The 18070-nt window shown below is 38.5% G+C and overlaps 1 protein-coding gene across 2 annotated transcripts in view; it reads left to right on the plus strand.

Annotated features, from left to right (window-relative positions):
• Ankrd6 (ankyrin repeat domain 6) overlaps nt 1-18070 on the plus strand; it is a 189341-nt gene that overhangs the window by 34158 nt on the left and 137113 nt on the right. Inside the window, exon 1 of one of the 2 annotated variants that reach the window (XM_048808659.1) lies at nt 13616-14282. The exons of the other annotated variant lie outside the window; for it this stretch is intronic. The gene's annotated coding sequence lies outside the window, so the exon portion shown is untranslated. Of the gene's footprint in view, nt 1-13615; nt 14283-18070 lie in introns of those variants that run through there. 2 annotated transcript variants of the gene reach the window in all.

The following is an 18070-nucleotide window of genomic DNA, read 5'->3' on the forward strand; positions in this document are numbered from 1 at the left end:
CGCATTCCAGGCGAGCGCGCTACCGCTTGAGCCACATCCCCAGCCCCTATAGAGGTTCTTGTTGGCAGAGCTTCTAACTTAATCTGAATAAGCACCTTACCTTACACATAGCAAACTCAATTAAAAAGTTGAGAGAAAAAAGGCATGAAAATTAGATAAATGATCTTTTAAAGAATCTTGTAAATGTCAATTGAATGATTAGAGAGGAGTTGGTTTTGAGAATGGTTGTCTCTTGACTTACCTATAAGCCTTCAATGGCCTCTGTGAGCATTTTTATATTAAATTTTTTTTTTATAGAGCTGGGCCTAATGATGCACACTCAACCCAGCTACTTTGAAGGTGAGGCAGGAGTATTGCATGTTTGAGGCCATCCTCAGTAACTTAGTGAGACCCTCTCTCAAAATAAAAAATACGTGTGTTCCAGTAATAGAGTGCTTACCTAGCATGCATGAGACCCTGGGCTGAATCTCCAGTACTGCAAAATAAAATAAAATAAAATAAATTTTATTTATAAAGGGATGGGGGGGGTGAGATGTAGTTCAGTGGTAGAGTGCATGCCTAGCATGTGTGAGGGTCTGAGTTTGATCTCCAGTACTGCAAAAAACTAACAAAACACTTTTCATTTTGAAAACACAAAAACAGAGAAAAAAATAACAGAATGAGCTTTCTTTGATCTATAACACAATTCCAATAATTATCAACTAATGGTAAATCTCTACCACTGAACATTCTTTTTATGGTTCATCTGTGAGATGTCCCTCAAAAGCTAACATGTGAGACAATACGACAGGGGGAAATGATTAGATTGTGAAAGACTTAATCAGTGAATTAATCCCTCCAGGCAGGTGGGGTGTGGCTGGAGGTGGTGGGGTATAGGGGGTTTTAAGGTATATATTTGTATCTGGCTAATGAAGTCTCTCTGTTTCCTGATCATTTGTGTAAGCTGTTTCCTTCTACTACACTCTTCCACCAAGATGTTTGGCCTCACCTTGAGCCACAAGGAATGGAGCCTGCTTTCTGTGGACTGAGACCTCAGAAACCATGAGCCCTCAAATAAACTCTTTCTCCTCTACAATTGTGTTAGTTGGGTCCTTTAGTCACAGCAGAAAAACAAAAACAAAAACAAAAAACTGACTAATACAATTCTCTTCCCCAATTTATTTTCAAGTAAATTCCAGACACTATTTTGTCTGTGTAACTTGAAAAGATAAGAACTTGCTAAAAATAACCATAAAACCTCCACATTATAAATGCTATATGTGACAGACCCAAAGCCAACATCATACTGTACAGAGAAAAACTGAAAATGTTTCCTCTGAAATCAGGAACAAGACAAAGACATCCACTGTTATCACTTCTGTTTGACACAGTTCTCAAAACTCTAGCCAGAGCAATCAGGCAATAGAAGGAAATCAAAGGGTACAAAGAGGAAAAAAAGTCGAATTATCTGTTTGCTGATGACATGATCCTATATCTAGAAGACCCAAAAAAACTCCACTAGAATATACCAGTCATATACTTCTTGAAGTGATAAATGAATTCAACAAAGTAGCAGAATACAAGATCAACATTTGTAAATTAATAACTTTCCTGTACTACAACAGTGATTCTGCTGAGAAAGAAATCAGGAAAACCATCCAATATACAACAACCTCAAAAAAAAAAAATTGGAGAATTAATCTAACTAAGGAGGTGAAAGCTCTCTACAATGAAAACTAAGCAATTGAAGAAGACTTTAGAAGATGGAAAGAACTCCCATGTTCTTGGATACACAGAACTAATATTGTCAAAATGACTATACTGCCAAAAGCGATATACAGATTCAATACAATCCTCATCAAAATACCAATGACATTCTTCTGAGGACAAAACAGTCCTTAAATTAATTTGAAAAAATTAAGAGACACAGAATAGTCAAAGAAATCCTGTGCAAGAAAAGCAATGCAGGAAACAACACAATACCTGATCTCACAGAGCTCTAGTAATAAAAACAACATGGTGTTGGCATCAAAATAGACACAAAAACCAAAGGAATAGAGGACACAGAGGTAAACCCACATACCTAAAGTCATCTCATACTTGACAAAGGTGCCAAAAACATACGTTGGAGAAAGTTAACCTTTTTAACAAATGGTGCTGGGAAAACTGAATATCCATGTGTAAAAGAATGAAATTAGATCCCTATTTATCACCCTGCACAAAAGTCAACCAAAGTGGATGAAAGACCTAGGAATTCGATCAGAAACTTTGCCACTGATAGAATAAAACATGTGGTTAACACTCCGATATATTGGTGCAGGCACCAACTTCCTTAACAAAAACCCTAAAGCTCAAGAAATAAAACCAAGAATCAGTAAGTGGGATGCCATCGATTAAAAAGCTTCTGCTCAGCAAAGGAAACAAGAACATAAAGAAAAGAGTCTCCAGAATGGGAGAACATCTTTTCCAGCTACTCCTCTGACAGAGGATTAGTATCCAAAATATATAAAGAACTCAAAAAGCTTAACACTGAAAAACAAAACAAAAACCAAATAACCTGGGCTAGGGTTGTAGCTCAGTGGTAAAGCACTTGCCTAGCATGTGTGAGGCACTGAGTTCAATTCTCAGCACCACATATAAATAAGAAACAAAACAAAGGTCCATCGACAACTAAAAATAAATAAATAACCTAATTAATAAATGGGCAAAAGGACTAAACAGATCTTTCTCAAAAGAAAAAATACAAATGGCCAACAAATATGAAAAAAGTGTTCAACATTTCAAGAAATTAGGGAAATGCAAATTAAAACTATAAATAAGATTTCATCTCACTCCGTTCAGAACAGCAGTTATCAAGAATACAAATAATAAATGTTGGTGAGGATGTGGAGGGGAAGGAACACTTATACATTGTTGGTTGAGACTGCAAATTAATACAACCACTCTGGAAAGCAGTATGGAGATTCTTCAAAAAACTAGGAATAAAACCATCACATGACTCAGCTATCCCACTCCTTGGTATTTATCCAAAAGAACTAAAATCAGCATACTACAGTAATACAGCCACTTCAATGTTTATAGCAGCATAATTTACAATAGCAAAATTATGAAACTAGCCCAGATGCCCATCAATAGATGAATGGATTAAGAAAATGTGGTATAAAAACACAATGAAGTTTTTCTCAGCCATAAAGAATGAAATTATGGCATTTGCCAGTAAATAGATGAAAATGGAGAATATCATGCTAATTGAAATAAGTCAGACTCAGAAAATCAAGGGTTGAATGTTTTCTCTCATTTGTGGAAGCTAGATCAAAATAAGGGGGAAAAGGGGAAGGGGATTGAATATCATAAAGAAATAGGGAAGATCTATGGAGTAGAAGGAGATTGAGAGGGAGGGAAGAGGGATGGGAAAGGGGAGGAAATGCAGAATGAATTTCAAAAAGCATGCTATATACATATACATACACACACACATACACACATATACACAGGGAATTTCCACTTTTCATATATGTAAAAAGCACCAATGAAAACTAAATAAATGAGTGAAAGAAAGATCAGTAGAGTAGAAGAAGGAGAATGGGGAAGGTAAATGGGGAGGGAAATTGGGGGGCAGGGACTAAAATGGAATAAATCAAATTCCAGGCATGTATGACTTTATCAAAACGAACCCAACTACTGTCTATGACTATAATGCTGAAACAAAACAAAAACAAACAAATAAAAAGCCAAAGAAAGAAAGGAAAAAAAAAAAACCCCACAAACCCTTATCACAGCTAAAAAATAACAATTCCTTAATAAGATCAAATATTTAATCAGTTTCAAATGTTCAGTTGTTTACAAGATTAAAAGTGGATTTATTGGGCTGGGGTTGTGGCTCAACGGTAGTGTTCACCTAGTGTGTGCAAGGCCCTGGGTTAGATCCTCACCACCACATAAAAATAAATAAATAAAATAAAGGTATTGCGTCCAACTAAAACTAAAAAATAAAAATAAAAAAAATTTAAAAAATGGATTTATTTGAAGAAGGATCTAGATAAGGTCCTCATATTGGATTGGTCAGTGTAATCTCTCTCTGTCTCTCTCTCTCTCTCTCTCTCTCTCTCTCTCTCTCTCTCTTTCTCTCTGTCTTTTCAGTACTAGGGATTGAACCCAGGGCCTTGCACATACTAAGCAAGGGCCCTACCGCTGAGCATGCCCCCAATCTTTACACCCTTTTTAAGTGAAACCATGTTATTTGCCCTATAGGGATTTACGTTGCCTGGATTTTGCTGGTCGTATCCTTGAGGTGTCATTTTTCATGTTTTTCTGTGCTCAGTATTTTTTTTTGTAAATTGGCAATTGAGTCTAGAAGCTGATCAACTGGTTTGTTTGTTAATTTTGCAGTGCTGGGGATCAAATCTGGGGCCTCAGCATGCTAGATGAACACTGTACCACTGAGCTATGCTCCCAGCTCAAGGTTCAGTTTATTTTGAGGACTTCCTAACCAGTGGTGTTTTGTTTTATCAGGAGGCATGTCTGTTGGTTCTCTTTTAGCAATCAATGATGCTTCATGTCTAAATCTATCAAATCACTGGGTGTCACTAAACAATAATATTTTCATTGCATTATTCCTTCCTCTTTTACTAGCCGAATCAAACCTTTACTTCTACTATTTGGTTACTAGTGGTATAATTTGTAACAGGGCAGGCAGGATAAATTTTAATTCTTTCCTTTATAAATGAGTTTTTAATGGGGACTTTCTTAGAGTAAAACTAGTTTAATCCTAGAGAATCTAGTGCACAAAGCACAGTGCTTGTTGGAAGAGCATCCTGGATTAAATACCTTTCTTTAAAGCATAAGCAAGGAAGTTTGCACAAGGTCCCATAGATAGTAGGTTAGCTAAGAGGCCATGTAGTCTCTCCTGAATTTTTCAAATGAGAAATAACTTTTTCCCCCTATAGCTCTTCCTTTAGCCCTTTCTTCTGTCCTTCAATCTCCTCACACATAAATATGAGTATATTTATGCATATGTACTTATTTGCTAATAAAAGTTTCAGAACAGCACCATGGAGTCAAACTTTAGGTAACTATCATTCTGCCCAGAGTTAGTGAATTCTCTTTAGGTTCACTAGCAGAGAGGGGGACATGCAGGGGCATTTCTGTCCAGAGTTGGTGAATTCTTTATAGGTGCATCAGTGGAGAGGGGACATGCAGGGGAGTTTAGTTACTAGAGGTAATTGCATTTGTCAGGTCTTCCCTTGGTCTTGGTCTGTCTATTTGTCAAAAACTAGCTGGGTTCTTTACTGTGACTCCCTCTCAGGATAGCCTTGCCTGGAATGTGAATTCATCACCTGAGAATTCTTCCAGAAAACTTCTAAGTGAAGAGTATTGAGGCACACCTGGCTGCAGGCCGCATCATTGCCACCATCACAGCACTTCACCTGGTCTTTCTGGCCCCTGGCACCCCTTTGGCTGTAAGTAGCTTCCTGTGCAAGCCAAGGCAGATCCCTGTCTCACCATCTCCCATTTGGTCCTGCTGGTCCACATCTGTTGAGAGCTGAGCCCAGGCATCGGCCCTGGGAGCTGGAGCTCAGCCCATTTGGAAAATGTCCCACCGGTGTCCCCAAGTATCTGAGCTCACACCTGGAAAGGAAGAGCCCCAAAGGAAGGGAGGCCACTGCCTGCTCCCTGGCCTCCCACCCACCCCCACAGTCCCTGGCTTACTCTGTATTCGTGGTGATCTGCTTATACTTGTTTCTTTAAATCAGGGATTATTAGATTATTTTTCCTAACCTGACATCCTAATGTCAAATTCAGACATATGATAAGTTTTTTCTTGTTTGCCTCTGGAGAATTTATTTAAAAGCATATTTGTCACATTTAAAATTTTTTACTCTAAAAATGTCACTTGATTTTTCTTTCCTTTTTCCTTTTATCTTTATTCTTACCCTTCAAATATGACTTAATTTTAAGTCCATCAAAGAATTTCAATGTGCTAAAAGTAGGTGTTTATTAATCTAGTGCACTAACATTATTTTTTCCAGTAATGTTGTCTGTTACCAATGCAGATGGTTTTTCTAAAACAGTTTTCAGGTGCTATCAGTTCAGTTTGTGGTTAGACCTGAGGCTTAAAAGTTGTCAACTTGTAATAATGCCGTATGTAAAGGAGAAGCAGGAGACAGAGCTCATGTGTTGGACCTCTCCAAGTAGCCCACTGTGTGATGCTGCCCAATTCACTCATCTCCCTTTACCCACTCCACCCCCCTTATCTCTAAAGCTATCATTAGCTTGAGGTGAAGACAAAAATGTTCAGAGTGTATGGTGGTCCATAAATAGATCTCACCAAAGTTCATAAAGGTATTTTCCTCTAAAGGACTTCAATATTACTCATATTGGTCTTCTTTTTTAATCTGAAAAATAGTGTTAGATTGACTATAGTGTTAGATTGACTATAGTCTAGAAATAACCCTATTGGTGATTTCACTTTGGTTTGAAATTATTCTTTTTTTTAATGTTTTTTTAATTGCCAATGGATTTTTAACTTTATCTGTTTATATTCATATGTGGTGCTGAGGATTGAACCCAGGGCCTCACATATGCTAGGCAAGCGCTCTACCACTGAGCCACAACCCCAGTCCTTAAAATTATCCTTTTACCCTGCCTTTGCAACTAACAGATAATGAGAAATTGGTCTCATCTTAAGTTGTCAGAAGGCAATAATCCCAAGATATATGAACCATGAATGGATGATGCATGGAGACACAACTCACTCAGTAAACAAACCCATGGAGTGCAGACCCAATATCTGAACTTTTTTTTATTTAAGCAAAAATAGCAGAGACTTGCACACAGGGCTTTCATTCCATGACTGCTATCAAATTAAGGGTTGCCATTCTCTGATTCTGTCTGTGAAGCCGGGAAGCTTGCTTGTTTCAGTTGAACCTGTATGTTAGCATCTGTACTGGCATGCGTGTGATTAGAACATGCCGAGTGGTGTCAGCACCATTGTTTTTGGTCGGTGGCCAAAAATAAAGACATCAAAGGAAATAGAAAAACTGGGCAACACATCATAGCTGTGTGGGTTTTTTATTCAACAGTTATTCTTGGTCTCTCTCCTCACAGCTTTTCTAAGTGAAACTGTCCCTCCTAGAGCCCCCTGTTAGAAAGAGCCCTAGATACACTATTCATTGTTCTTATTACCTTTGTGTTTGTACCTGTGTGGAGTTGTTTTTTGTGGGACAGATTTTCAGGCGTGGAAATGCCAGTCTGAGAGAGTGAACATTTTTAGGTTTAATGAATATTGCCAATTTTTTCTCCAGACGGATGTGCCACATGCATATCCACCAGCAGTGAAAGTGAAACCAACCCGAGCTGTGCTAAATCCCCCCCACCCCACACCCCCCAATCCCCTGGGGGAGTTTGTAGGAAGGCCGACAAGCCTGAAAATATACCCATCATTTTCTAGGCAGGGAGCTGATCTTAGGATGTCTAGAAACTGTTCCATGTGGTATAAAACAATTTTAGTTATTAGAAAAGAACATATTCCTAAATATTTTAAACTGAAAATATGATTAAACAATTTAAAAATAATACATAATCCTATTCTTGATAAATTTTCATTTTTTGGCAAATGACCATGTACATATGTATATATTTCACCAATTAATGTGTTTGTATTTTCGTGTTTCACTTTTTTTTTTCCCACAAAACTTGCCCTAAGCTGATTCCTGTTGCTCTGTATCCTTCATAAGGGTCATTTAAGATTTGCATGATGTCATGCTAAGTAAATAAGCTAATCCCCCAAAACCAAAGGCTGAATGTTCTCTCTGATATGTGGATACTAACATACAATGGCAGGGGGCAGGGACTAGTAGTTCATTGGATTAGACAAAGGGGAATGAAGGGAAGGGGAGGATGGGAACAGGAAAGACAGTAGCATGAATTGCACATAGCTTTTCTGTATTCATACATGAATACAAGACCACTGTAACTCCCCATCATGTACAACCACAAGAATGCAATCCTAATCAAAATAAATTATACTCCATGTATATATAATATGCTAAAATATACTCTACTGTCATGTATATCTAAAAAAAGAGCAAATAAAAAAATAAATAAATAGGGCCAAGATAGAGCGCTTGCCTAGCACATGTGAGGCACTGGGTTCAATCCTCAGCACCACATAAAAGTAATAAATAAAATAAAGGTATTTGTGTCCATCTACAAAAAAAAATGAGTAAATAAGTTGCCTGATGTTACATTTTGTTTTTAAACTACAATTTGTTAATTCAGTTTTTAATATTGAATATTTACTATACTACCAAATATTTCGACTGCATGTTCTTAAGTCATAGTGTATTGTTTCTTCTAGTTTTAAAAGTAACACAGTTTGCCAGGCATGGTGGTGCACACCTGTAATCCCAGCAGCTCAGGAATCTGAGACAAGAAGATCGCAAGGTCAAAGCCAGCTTCAGCAATGGCGAGGTGCTAAGCAACTCAGTGAGACCCTGTGTCTAAATAAAATATAAAATAGGGTTGGGGATGTGGCTCAGAGGCCGTGTGTCCCCTGAGTTCAATCCCTGGTACCTAAAAAAAAAAAAAAAAAAAAAAGTAGCACAGTTCATTATAGAAAAGTTTGAAAAATGTTAAAAAATAGGAAGACACACACAAAGATCTTCTTACATCCTTTGTTAATGAACTATGTGAACATTATGATACATTTCTTTCCTGTCTTTTTAAATACTTTAATTTTACATTTTGTAACCAGACTGTGTAAAACACATTTCCTATGTTTTAAACTCTTTAAATATCATTTCCCCTTATTTTTAAAAACAGGTAAAAGTGGTTTGTTTGTTTTTCTGTGAATGTAATTTGAAATTGTTACCAAAAATTTGTACTCCACTCTTCTTTTTTTCCTACTAAATGTGATAAATGGGTATTTCCTTATAATTGCAAATTCTCATAAATATTTACATTTACTGATTATTATGTATTGAATTATGTCTTTTCTAAATTCATAGGAGGTCCTAACTCCTAGTAGTTCAGATTTTGATTATATTTGGAGATAGGGTGTCTACAAAAGTTGCAGTGAGATCACTAGAGTGGGCCTTAATCTAGTACAATGGTTGTCCTTATAAAAAGAGGCAATTTGAAAACAGGCACGCAGAAAAGATGATGTACAGAGACGTAGAGAAGATGGCCTCTTACATGCAAAGGAGAGAGGTTTGGATATTTCTCTCACAGCCCTTAAAAGGAACCAACTCTGTCAATACCTTTAATTCAGATTCTTAGCCTCCAGAATGGTGAGATAGTAGATTTCTTTTCTTTAAGACATCCGGTTTGTGGTACTTGGTTATGGAAGCCCTAACAAATGAGTAATAATTTTATATAATGTAGACATCTGGATAATATTTACTTAGTGCCAGGCACTGTGCTAGGTGTTGGGAATATTATGTCAAAGAAGTCAAGTTCCTTATCTTTAAGGTGCTTGGATTGGTACATGCATATAGAACCCTGAGGTTCTGCTATGATGGGTGACACAGGGCATCATGGGAATCCAGAACTGGGTTGGGGTCAGGGAAGATTTCTTAGGGGAAGATCCCACTTGAGGTGAGTTTCTAAGAACCTAAGGAGCTCACTTAACTGTGTATATTTTTTATGTTGGATGTGATTATATATATATTTATTTATTTATTTATGTACCAAGGATTAAACTCAGGGGCACTGGACCACTGAGCCACATCCCCAGCTAGGGTCTCACTGAGTTGTTTAGTGCCTAGCTGTTGCTGAGGCTGGCTTTGAACTCATCCTTCTGCCTCAGCCTCCCGAGCCGCTGGGATTACAGGCATGCCCCACTGCCCCCGGCCCTTCAATTATTTACTTTTGCAAAGAAAGATTTTCCTGTGTTTTGAGATTATTTCTTTAGGATAGATTCTAAGAGATGCACTATTGAGATGAGAATGAACCCAGAAGCATCATTTGAAGGCATATATTATAGTTGCTCCCATATCCATGAGGGATATGTTTCAAGACCCCCAGTGAATGTCTGAAGCTGCAGACAGTACTGAACCCTACATATACTATGCTGTTCCTATGCATGTATGCTTATGATAAAGTTTAATTTATAAATTAGACACCATAAGAGATTAACAATAATTATAAAATAGGACAATTATATCAATATTCTACTATAAAATTTCCAGCATCAGTATATTTGTGCTTGTACTTGTGCTTTTCTTAAGTAAAATAAAGGTTACTTGAACAAAAGTACTGCGATATTGTGATAGTCACTTGTTTGCCATCTAGGTTAGTAGATAGACTAGCAGGTAGGTGGCATATATAGCATGGATACACTGGGCAAAAAGATGATTCCTGTTCCAAGTGAGAAGGAGCAGGATGACACAAGATTTTGCTGTGCTACTCAGAATACAATATAAAACTTATGAGTTGTTTCTTTCTAGAAGATTCCACTTAATATTTTGGACTGTAGTTGGCTGAGGGGTAACTAAAACCATGGAAAACAAAACTGCTTATAAAGAGTAGAGGATAGGAAAGGTAGCAGAATACAACAGTTACTAATATGGCATTATGTAAAAATGTGGATGTGTAACCGATGTGATTCTGCAATCTGTATTTGGGGTAAAAAATGGGAGTTCATGACCCACTTGAATCTAATGTATGAAATATGATATGTCAAGAGCTTTGTAATGTTTTGAACAACCAATAAAAAAAAAATAATCATCCAGAGTCTATAGCAAAAAAAAAAAAAAAAAGAGAGAGGCAACTGTATTTACCAAATGGTAGTTTCCTGGTTTACTGAATCATTCTCTTTTCTTGGACAGTGGTCTCCCTGATATTTTGTTTAAATTGTTTTGCTATGACAGATAATTCTGTAGTATAAATATTTTTTTTGCATAAAGCTTTTTTCCATATTAGAATTATTCCTTTAGTGAAAGAGATCTAGAAGTAGAACTACAGTATAAAAAATTGTTTTTTTCAAAATGTTTATACTCCCTAATAGTCAAGTGAAGTTTATTAACAAATTAATTTGATTTACTGTAGTCTCATATCATATCATTGTGTTAAAACAGTCTGATATGGGGCTGGGGATGTGGCTCAAGCGGTAGTGCGCTCGCCTGGCATGCGTGCGGCCCGGGTTCGATCCTCAGCACCACATACAAACAAAGATGTTGTGTCTGCCCAAAACTAAAGAATAAATATTTAAAAAAAAAAAAAAAAACAGTCTGATACTTCCCTCTTTTGTAGACCAAAGCTTTCCTAGAAAGTAACGTTTGGTTTGTATCACTGGGGATCTTTCCTCCTTCCATGCCAGAAAAATTTGCTTTAATGGACGTGGTACTGCCAGACATGCCCACACACACACCATTTTTGTGCTTTTCTTTTTTAACCAGCAGATGTGTATACAGACCTCTGTTTATATTCTCCTAGATCATTGTCTATCAGAAATGTAACTATCCCCAAACATCAGTCTTCCAAGTGAGCTATTTCTAGTCTATTCCTAGTTTCTTTCAAAATAACTCCTGTACTTTTCACCAGGCTCTAAATCCCACTTACGCTGGCAGCCTGTCTACTGTAATAGAGTAAAAAAGAGAACTGCAATTATGGTGCCACACTGGGACTAGGCGTTCCTAAAGGAGCCAGGCCAGAAATGATAGGGTGTTCTGTCTCAGTGAGAGACAAGTTTGCTAGCAAGGATTGCATTGCTTTCTTCATCTTCAAAGTGAGTCTGAGTACATTTTATTGACTCGAGGAGATAACAAACATCAAGCGCTATACTTTAATCCAGTTTTGTATATTGACTTACCTAATAGAGTACCTTGTGTAATTAACTGGTATCTAATAACATTCAATGTAATTTTTTTTTAAAAAAGATGTCCCAGTGACCAATCACTTTCTAAAAACTTTATATACTGTTGAAATTAAAAAAAAAAAAAGCAACGTCATCCATATTTTGAACATAATGGAAGCCTACAATGTGATACTGGAAGTCTCCCATATCCCATCCCACAAAGATAACCAACCAGTTTAGGACATATTTGTCTAGATTGGTTTTCCTAACATTAAAAAAACAAAACAAAACAATGATGCTCAACTGTACTAACAATAAATAAAATATAAAATAAACATAAATGAAAACTTTTCCCCATCAAGCATGTTTTTTCTTTTTCTTTTTTGGTACTGGGGATTGAACCCGTAGGCACTTAGCCACTGAGCCACACCCCCAGCCCTTTTGATTTTGATTTTGAGACAGGGTCTTGCTAAGTTGCTTAGAGTCATGCTAAGTTGCTGAAGCTGGCGTCAAGCTTGCAGTTCTCCTGCCTCAGCCTCCCAAATTGCTGGGATTACAGGTGTGCACCACTGCTTGACCAAAAATGTTTTTTTTGTTTGTTTGCTTTGTTTTTTTAAAAACGTCTGATAAGTGGACATTCATGTTGTTGGCTGTGTAGGGAAATAGAAGAATGTGCACTTTCATAAAATGTTGTAGAATACAAATATGATCTAGTTGGAATTCAATTTTATCAATAATTATCAAGATTTTAGATATACATGTCTTATACATTTCCTGTTCACTTTAGAACAATAGAACGTTGATAGCTGTTTTATAATATCATTGTGGATAACGGTGGTGGTAGTGGAGATTTGCGCATTTGCTGCTATATGAAGCTTGATGAAGTCACATCCAAGTCAGCTTTGTACCCAGAGCAGTGCCAGGGGAAATTGTGGGTCAAAGCAGTTTCTTGTTTCTTTTGCAACTTAGGCAGAAAGATAATATTTCCAGGGAGGAAAGCTTTATGCTGTTGCCTCTCATACGATGGAAGTAGCTGGTGTCTACCAGGCCCCTGCACACACTTTTAAGGCACATCCTCAGAACTCCCTCCCCTCTTCTGCTTCCAAGTCCTAGACCAACAGTGAGATTCTGCCCCATGAAATATTCATAAAGCTCAATTGACCATAAAACACTTTGTAAACGTAAGTGCTGTAAGTGATCCAAATTATATCAGCAGCTTTTTGAGAAATGGAGGAAGAAAGAAAGAGGAATTTAAGGGAATAGTAGTAGCAAGCCAACCTTGCTATTTTCAAACCATAATAAATAGGTAATGGAAGAGCATTTTGTAATTTCAGAAATGACTAATGATTGGACTGCTTTTGATCATTGGAAGAGTGGCCTCATCTCAGTATAAATCATTTTTTCTGTAATGTATTATACAGAATGTGTTGCTTTGTAAATCAATATTTTTATTCTACATTCATTTTGTTTCTGGGTCTAAAAATCCAGAGAATCTGTTCTTAAGGTGAGCTCAGTCAGATGAAGTCACTGAAGCCCCACTCTCTTCTGCCGGCACCCTCCATGCAGCCCCCAACACTGTAGGAAAGCCCCCTGCCCACTGATGGATGCATAGAGGCCAGAATTTCTAGTAGTCAAAAATTCTCTTAGCTTGGGCAGATGCTCTCTGTATTCAGTCATTACCCTTTATTCTGCTGTCTGTAGCCCCCTGAATAAATCTACTGTCTGTCACGGATTGAGGATGCCCATCCCCCACCCCCACCTGCCCCAATGGTTTCTTCCTTATAGGGCAGTATTAGTAGAATCTCTCCCCCTTCCTGGTTACCACTCCTCTATGTAAAGTAGGACACAAACCATGTATTCCCCCTCGTCCCTGTTTCTTTGTTCATAATACTGTGTTTTTGTTAATGAACCTTAACATTGTTAAGTTTGTTCATTTGTTTGGTTTTGGCACCCAAATCATGCCCTTGTCTTATACTAACTTGTAAACGAACTAATCCCCCAGAGCAGTTGATTTTGGAGCCTGAGTGGCAGACGGAACATCTATGTCTCTGAGATGGGCTCTTTTTTTCTGACCCAGAGCTCTTTGAGAATTCCGATTGGGTCCTGTGGGTGGGTCTCATCAAAAGCATGCCTCTCTCCCAGCACGGCGTCGTTGGAGAATTTGAAAAGCCTGCCTGTGGATTGCTAATGCATTTACCTAGGCTCAGGGCTCTGAAGAGGGTGACAAATCCCTCATAACGAGTTTGCCAAATGCATGCTGGCAGCCGCCGGATTCAAGGCTTCTGGGCGAAGGGAGAACAAAACCCAGGCCTGGCGGCCGGACGGGTCGGGAGAGCAGAGCAGCGCGTGGGTTCGCGCATTGACATGTAAATGTCAGAGCCGCCTGAAGCTGTTCCCCAGCAGACCCTCCCGCCATCCCACCTCCACACAAAGCCCGGCTCTCGAGGCCTTCGCTTTGCCTTTGTGGGGCCCCGGCCGGCCGTCCTGGCTGCAGAGGCAAGTCCCCGTGAGTATCCGCGCTGCTGTAAAACTCCGTTTTGGGTCGTGACTGTAGACAGGAAAGTTCTCCCCGCCGCACGCAGAGGGAGTGGTCTCTTTGGAATGCACTCTTTCCTGAGCGTAGACCTGGGCCCTTTCCAGGGTTTTGAAATGAAAATGAATACTACTGGTGATTATTAATTCGATTTGCTATAAGCAGGGACATAGTCACATTTGCATACCTGTAAGTGCAAACTGGATGCCAGGTTCAAAGTACTTTTTGAATTTTACCTGAAATTTGTATAAGGTAGTTTTGTTTGGGCATCGAGCTTTCTGTAGTCCTGTGTTCCCTTGCTTACTTTCTCTCTAATCTTTATTCCTGCTCCCCTCCACTTGTTTCCTGTGTTCTAGAGGCTGCAGTGATGGTAAATGGTGTAAATTGGTAAATTGTGTTAACTCTTTAAAGAGGAATCACTAAGTGCTTTGCAATTTAGAGAAGCAAAGGAAAAATTGTCTACTTTTAGAAGACTCATATGAATAAAGCACTGCTAAAGTGTATTCCCCCTCTGAAACTTAATGGAAGACTTTATGTAATGCTAGTGTCCTAAATTCCACACGTGAATTGTAAAATATGTGGTGCTGATATCAAATGGGAGAAGGGACATATCTATGTCTTGCTTTGGGCCAATCTCCTTACAAGTCCTTTAAAATTAGCAAGATAGTATTTAAAAATAAACAGATTTCATATTCAAAATGAGCACTGAACTGAGGAGAATCTTTATTTTTTTCCTTAACTTTTTTATTTTTTGCTATGCTGGGGATGGAACACAGGTCCTTGTGCATGCTAGGCAAGTACTCTACTATTGAGCTACATTCCCAGCCCCAGGAAAATCATGATTTTAAAAAATCTTGAAGTAAAAGGTTTTATTTCATTAAAACTATCCCACAGACTCATTTTCCCTTGCTGCTTTTGGAGGGCCCTTTCTTTCTTTCTTTCTTTCTTTCTTTCTTTCTTTCTTTCTTTCTTTCTTTCTTTCTTGGTACTAGGGATGGAATGCAGGACCCTGTGCATGCTACACAAGCATTCTACCACTGAGCTGCATACCCCCTATACTTTTTTTGAGATAGGGTCTCTCTGAGTTGCCCAGGGTGGCCTTGAACTTGTGGTCTTCCTGCCTCCACTTCCCCGGTGGCTGGAGTTCCAGGTGGGTAGCTGGAATCATAGGTGTGTACTACCACACCTGGTGCACAATTGCATCTTTTAAGCTTTGACTATTCAGATACATTTTTAAGAGTAATTATGGAAATAAAATTCTATGAATTTTACGTTTCATAATACTCATCATGAGATTGGAAAAAAGTTCAAACAGTCTTCCATTCAGAGGCCAATAAAGCCTATCACTGAGTGTGAAGTCAGTTCTTAAGTGTCCCTTGCTCTCATGAGCATAATTAGGGGAGTATGGTGCAGTGAAAAGAGCACTGAACTGTGTTTTGAGATGTGGGCTTTGTCTATAGCTACCCATGTGGCCTCAGGCAAGTGACTTCTCTGGACTTCAGTGATATACTAGTCTAGAGGCTCTCAACCAGGAACACCTGGGTAGCACTTGAGGTTGTCCTGTATATGGGGTACTAATGTATGCTTGGCATTATGTAATGCTAGTGTCCTAAATTCCACACGTGAATTGTAAAATATGTTTCATCCACTCCAGTGAAGAGCCGTCCCGCTCCAAATACCAATGGCACCCCTGCTGAAAAACCCTGGGCCAAATGATTACTAAGGTTCTTCCAGCTCAGTTTCTCTCAAGTTCATTACTGGAGCACTGCAAGCCTCCAAAATGATGTAATGTTAGCATTAAATGCCATGCTGTTCAAAGTGAGGTCAGACCCAATAGTGATGGGTCAGGACATATAGGCCATGGCAACTCAGATTCAGAGCTTTATGGATGGAGGAGGCCCTGCTCTAAGCATAGAAAAGTACTGATAACTATTTCAAAGCAGGTGTAGAGTTGGGCCATAGTTTTTTTTATTGGGTTTGGATTTTCCTTCATGGTCTCCTTTCCTCAAAGGGAAGAAGTGGATTTATTGTGGCCTCATGCTCAGCCTCCAGGGCCCGGACTTTTCTGCTGTAGACAAAGTGCAGCTGCCTCTTCATTCTTCTGGTGCTGGGTGATGTCACTTCTGTTAGGAAGGGGTCACTTCTTTCTTTCTTCTTTTTTTTTGGGGGGGGGTACCAGAGAGTAAATACAGGGGTGATTAACCATTTAGCCATGTCCCCAGCCCTTTTTTATTTTGAGACAGACTCTCGCAAAGTTGCTTAAGACCTTGCCAAATTGCTGAGGATGCCTTTGAACTTGTGATTCTCCTGCCTCAGCCTCCCAAGCTACTGAAATTACAGGTGCGTTGCACTGGGTCTGGCAGGAAGGAGTCACTTTGGAGGCTGTGGTGCCACCTCCAAGTCTAGCTGCTTGTTGTCACAGAACAGGCTGGAGGAAACCACGTAGACAACCCTGACAGGTAGAAAGGGATATTTGGGCTGGAATAAAGATTCCTGGGGTATCTGAATTCTTAGATAGGTTGGCTTGATTAAATTGCTTTTTATTTGACAATGTGACATGCTATTAAATGAAAAATCACACAAGAAAGCTTCTTTGTTGTAATGCTGTTCATATATACAATTCTTAATAAGTATAGTATAGATTACCTGGAACATAGTATTTATTTTTTACTTATTGTTTTCAGTACTGGAGATTGTAGGAACATATTTTTTAAAAAATAAATGTAGTGTTTTCAATTATAAAAATGATTTAAAGAAAATGTAAATAAATAAGAAAAATTGCCAGTAATAACTACATTTTGATACATGCCAGTTTCTAAAAAAATTACAAAGATTGGCCTGCAGTATATGATGTTTTATAACTTGCTTTATGTGTATGTACATGCTCTCTTGTATATTTGTGTTTCTATGACATAGATATTCTATAATTTTACATGAATTCTTTCTTCATTCTGGCTCCTATAACAGAATTCCATAAAATGGGTAACTTAAGCAATCAGAAATTTCTCGTGGTTCTGGAGTTGTGAAGGGCAAGTTTAGGTGTCAGCATTGGTTGGGTTCTGGTGGGGACTGTTTTTCTGGTATGTAGATAACCATCTTCTTGCTGCATTCTCACTTTCAGAGGAGAGAGATATAGAGGTGTGTGTGTGTGTGTGTGTGTGTGTGGTGGGGCAAGCTCTCCTTTTTCTCTTTTTAGAAGGGCCCTAATCCTATCAGGAGGGCTCCTTTCTCATGATCTGATTACCCTCCAGTGGCCCCATCTCCAAATGCCATCACACCAGGGATTAGGGCTTCAGCATATGAATTTTGGGAAGGACAGAAACATTCAGTCCATGACAATTCTTGGGGATCCACTAGACTCTGGCTGAGATCTAGAATTGTACTCTCTGGGTTCGTACTTCAGAATTGCCACTTATTAACTGGGAGGATTACTCAGTTTACTTGTCTGTAAATCAGGGGGATGCTAATACTAACCGCATTTGTGTTTTTAGAATTAAATGAAATAACAGATGCGGTTACTTAACATAGAGCCTTGGGCTGAGTGTGGCGGTATTCGCCTGTAATCTCAGGACCTTGGGAAGCTGAGACAGGAGGAGTGCAAGTTTTAGTACAGCCACAGCAACTTAATGAAGCCCTAAGCAACTTAGCAAGAGCACGTCTCAATAAATAAATAAATAGGGCTGGGAAGGTAGTTTAGTAATAAAACTGTCCTTAGTTTCAATCCCCAGTACAAAAAAAAAAAAAAAAAAAAAAAAAAAAAA

This window comes from Marmota marmota, unplaced genomic scaffold (assembly GCF_001458135.2).
Source record: "Marmota marmota marmota unplaced genomic scaffold, marMar, whole genome shotgun sequence".
NCBI lineage: Eukaryota > Metazoa > Chordata > Mammalia > Rodentia > Sciuridae > Marmota > Marmota marmota.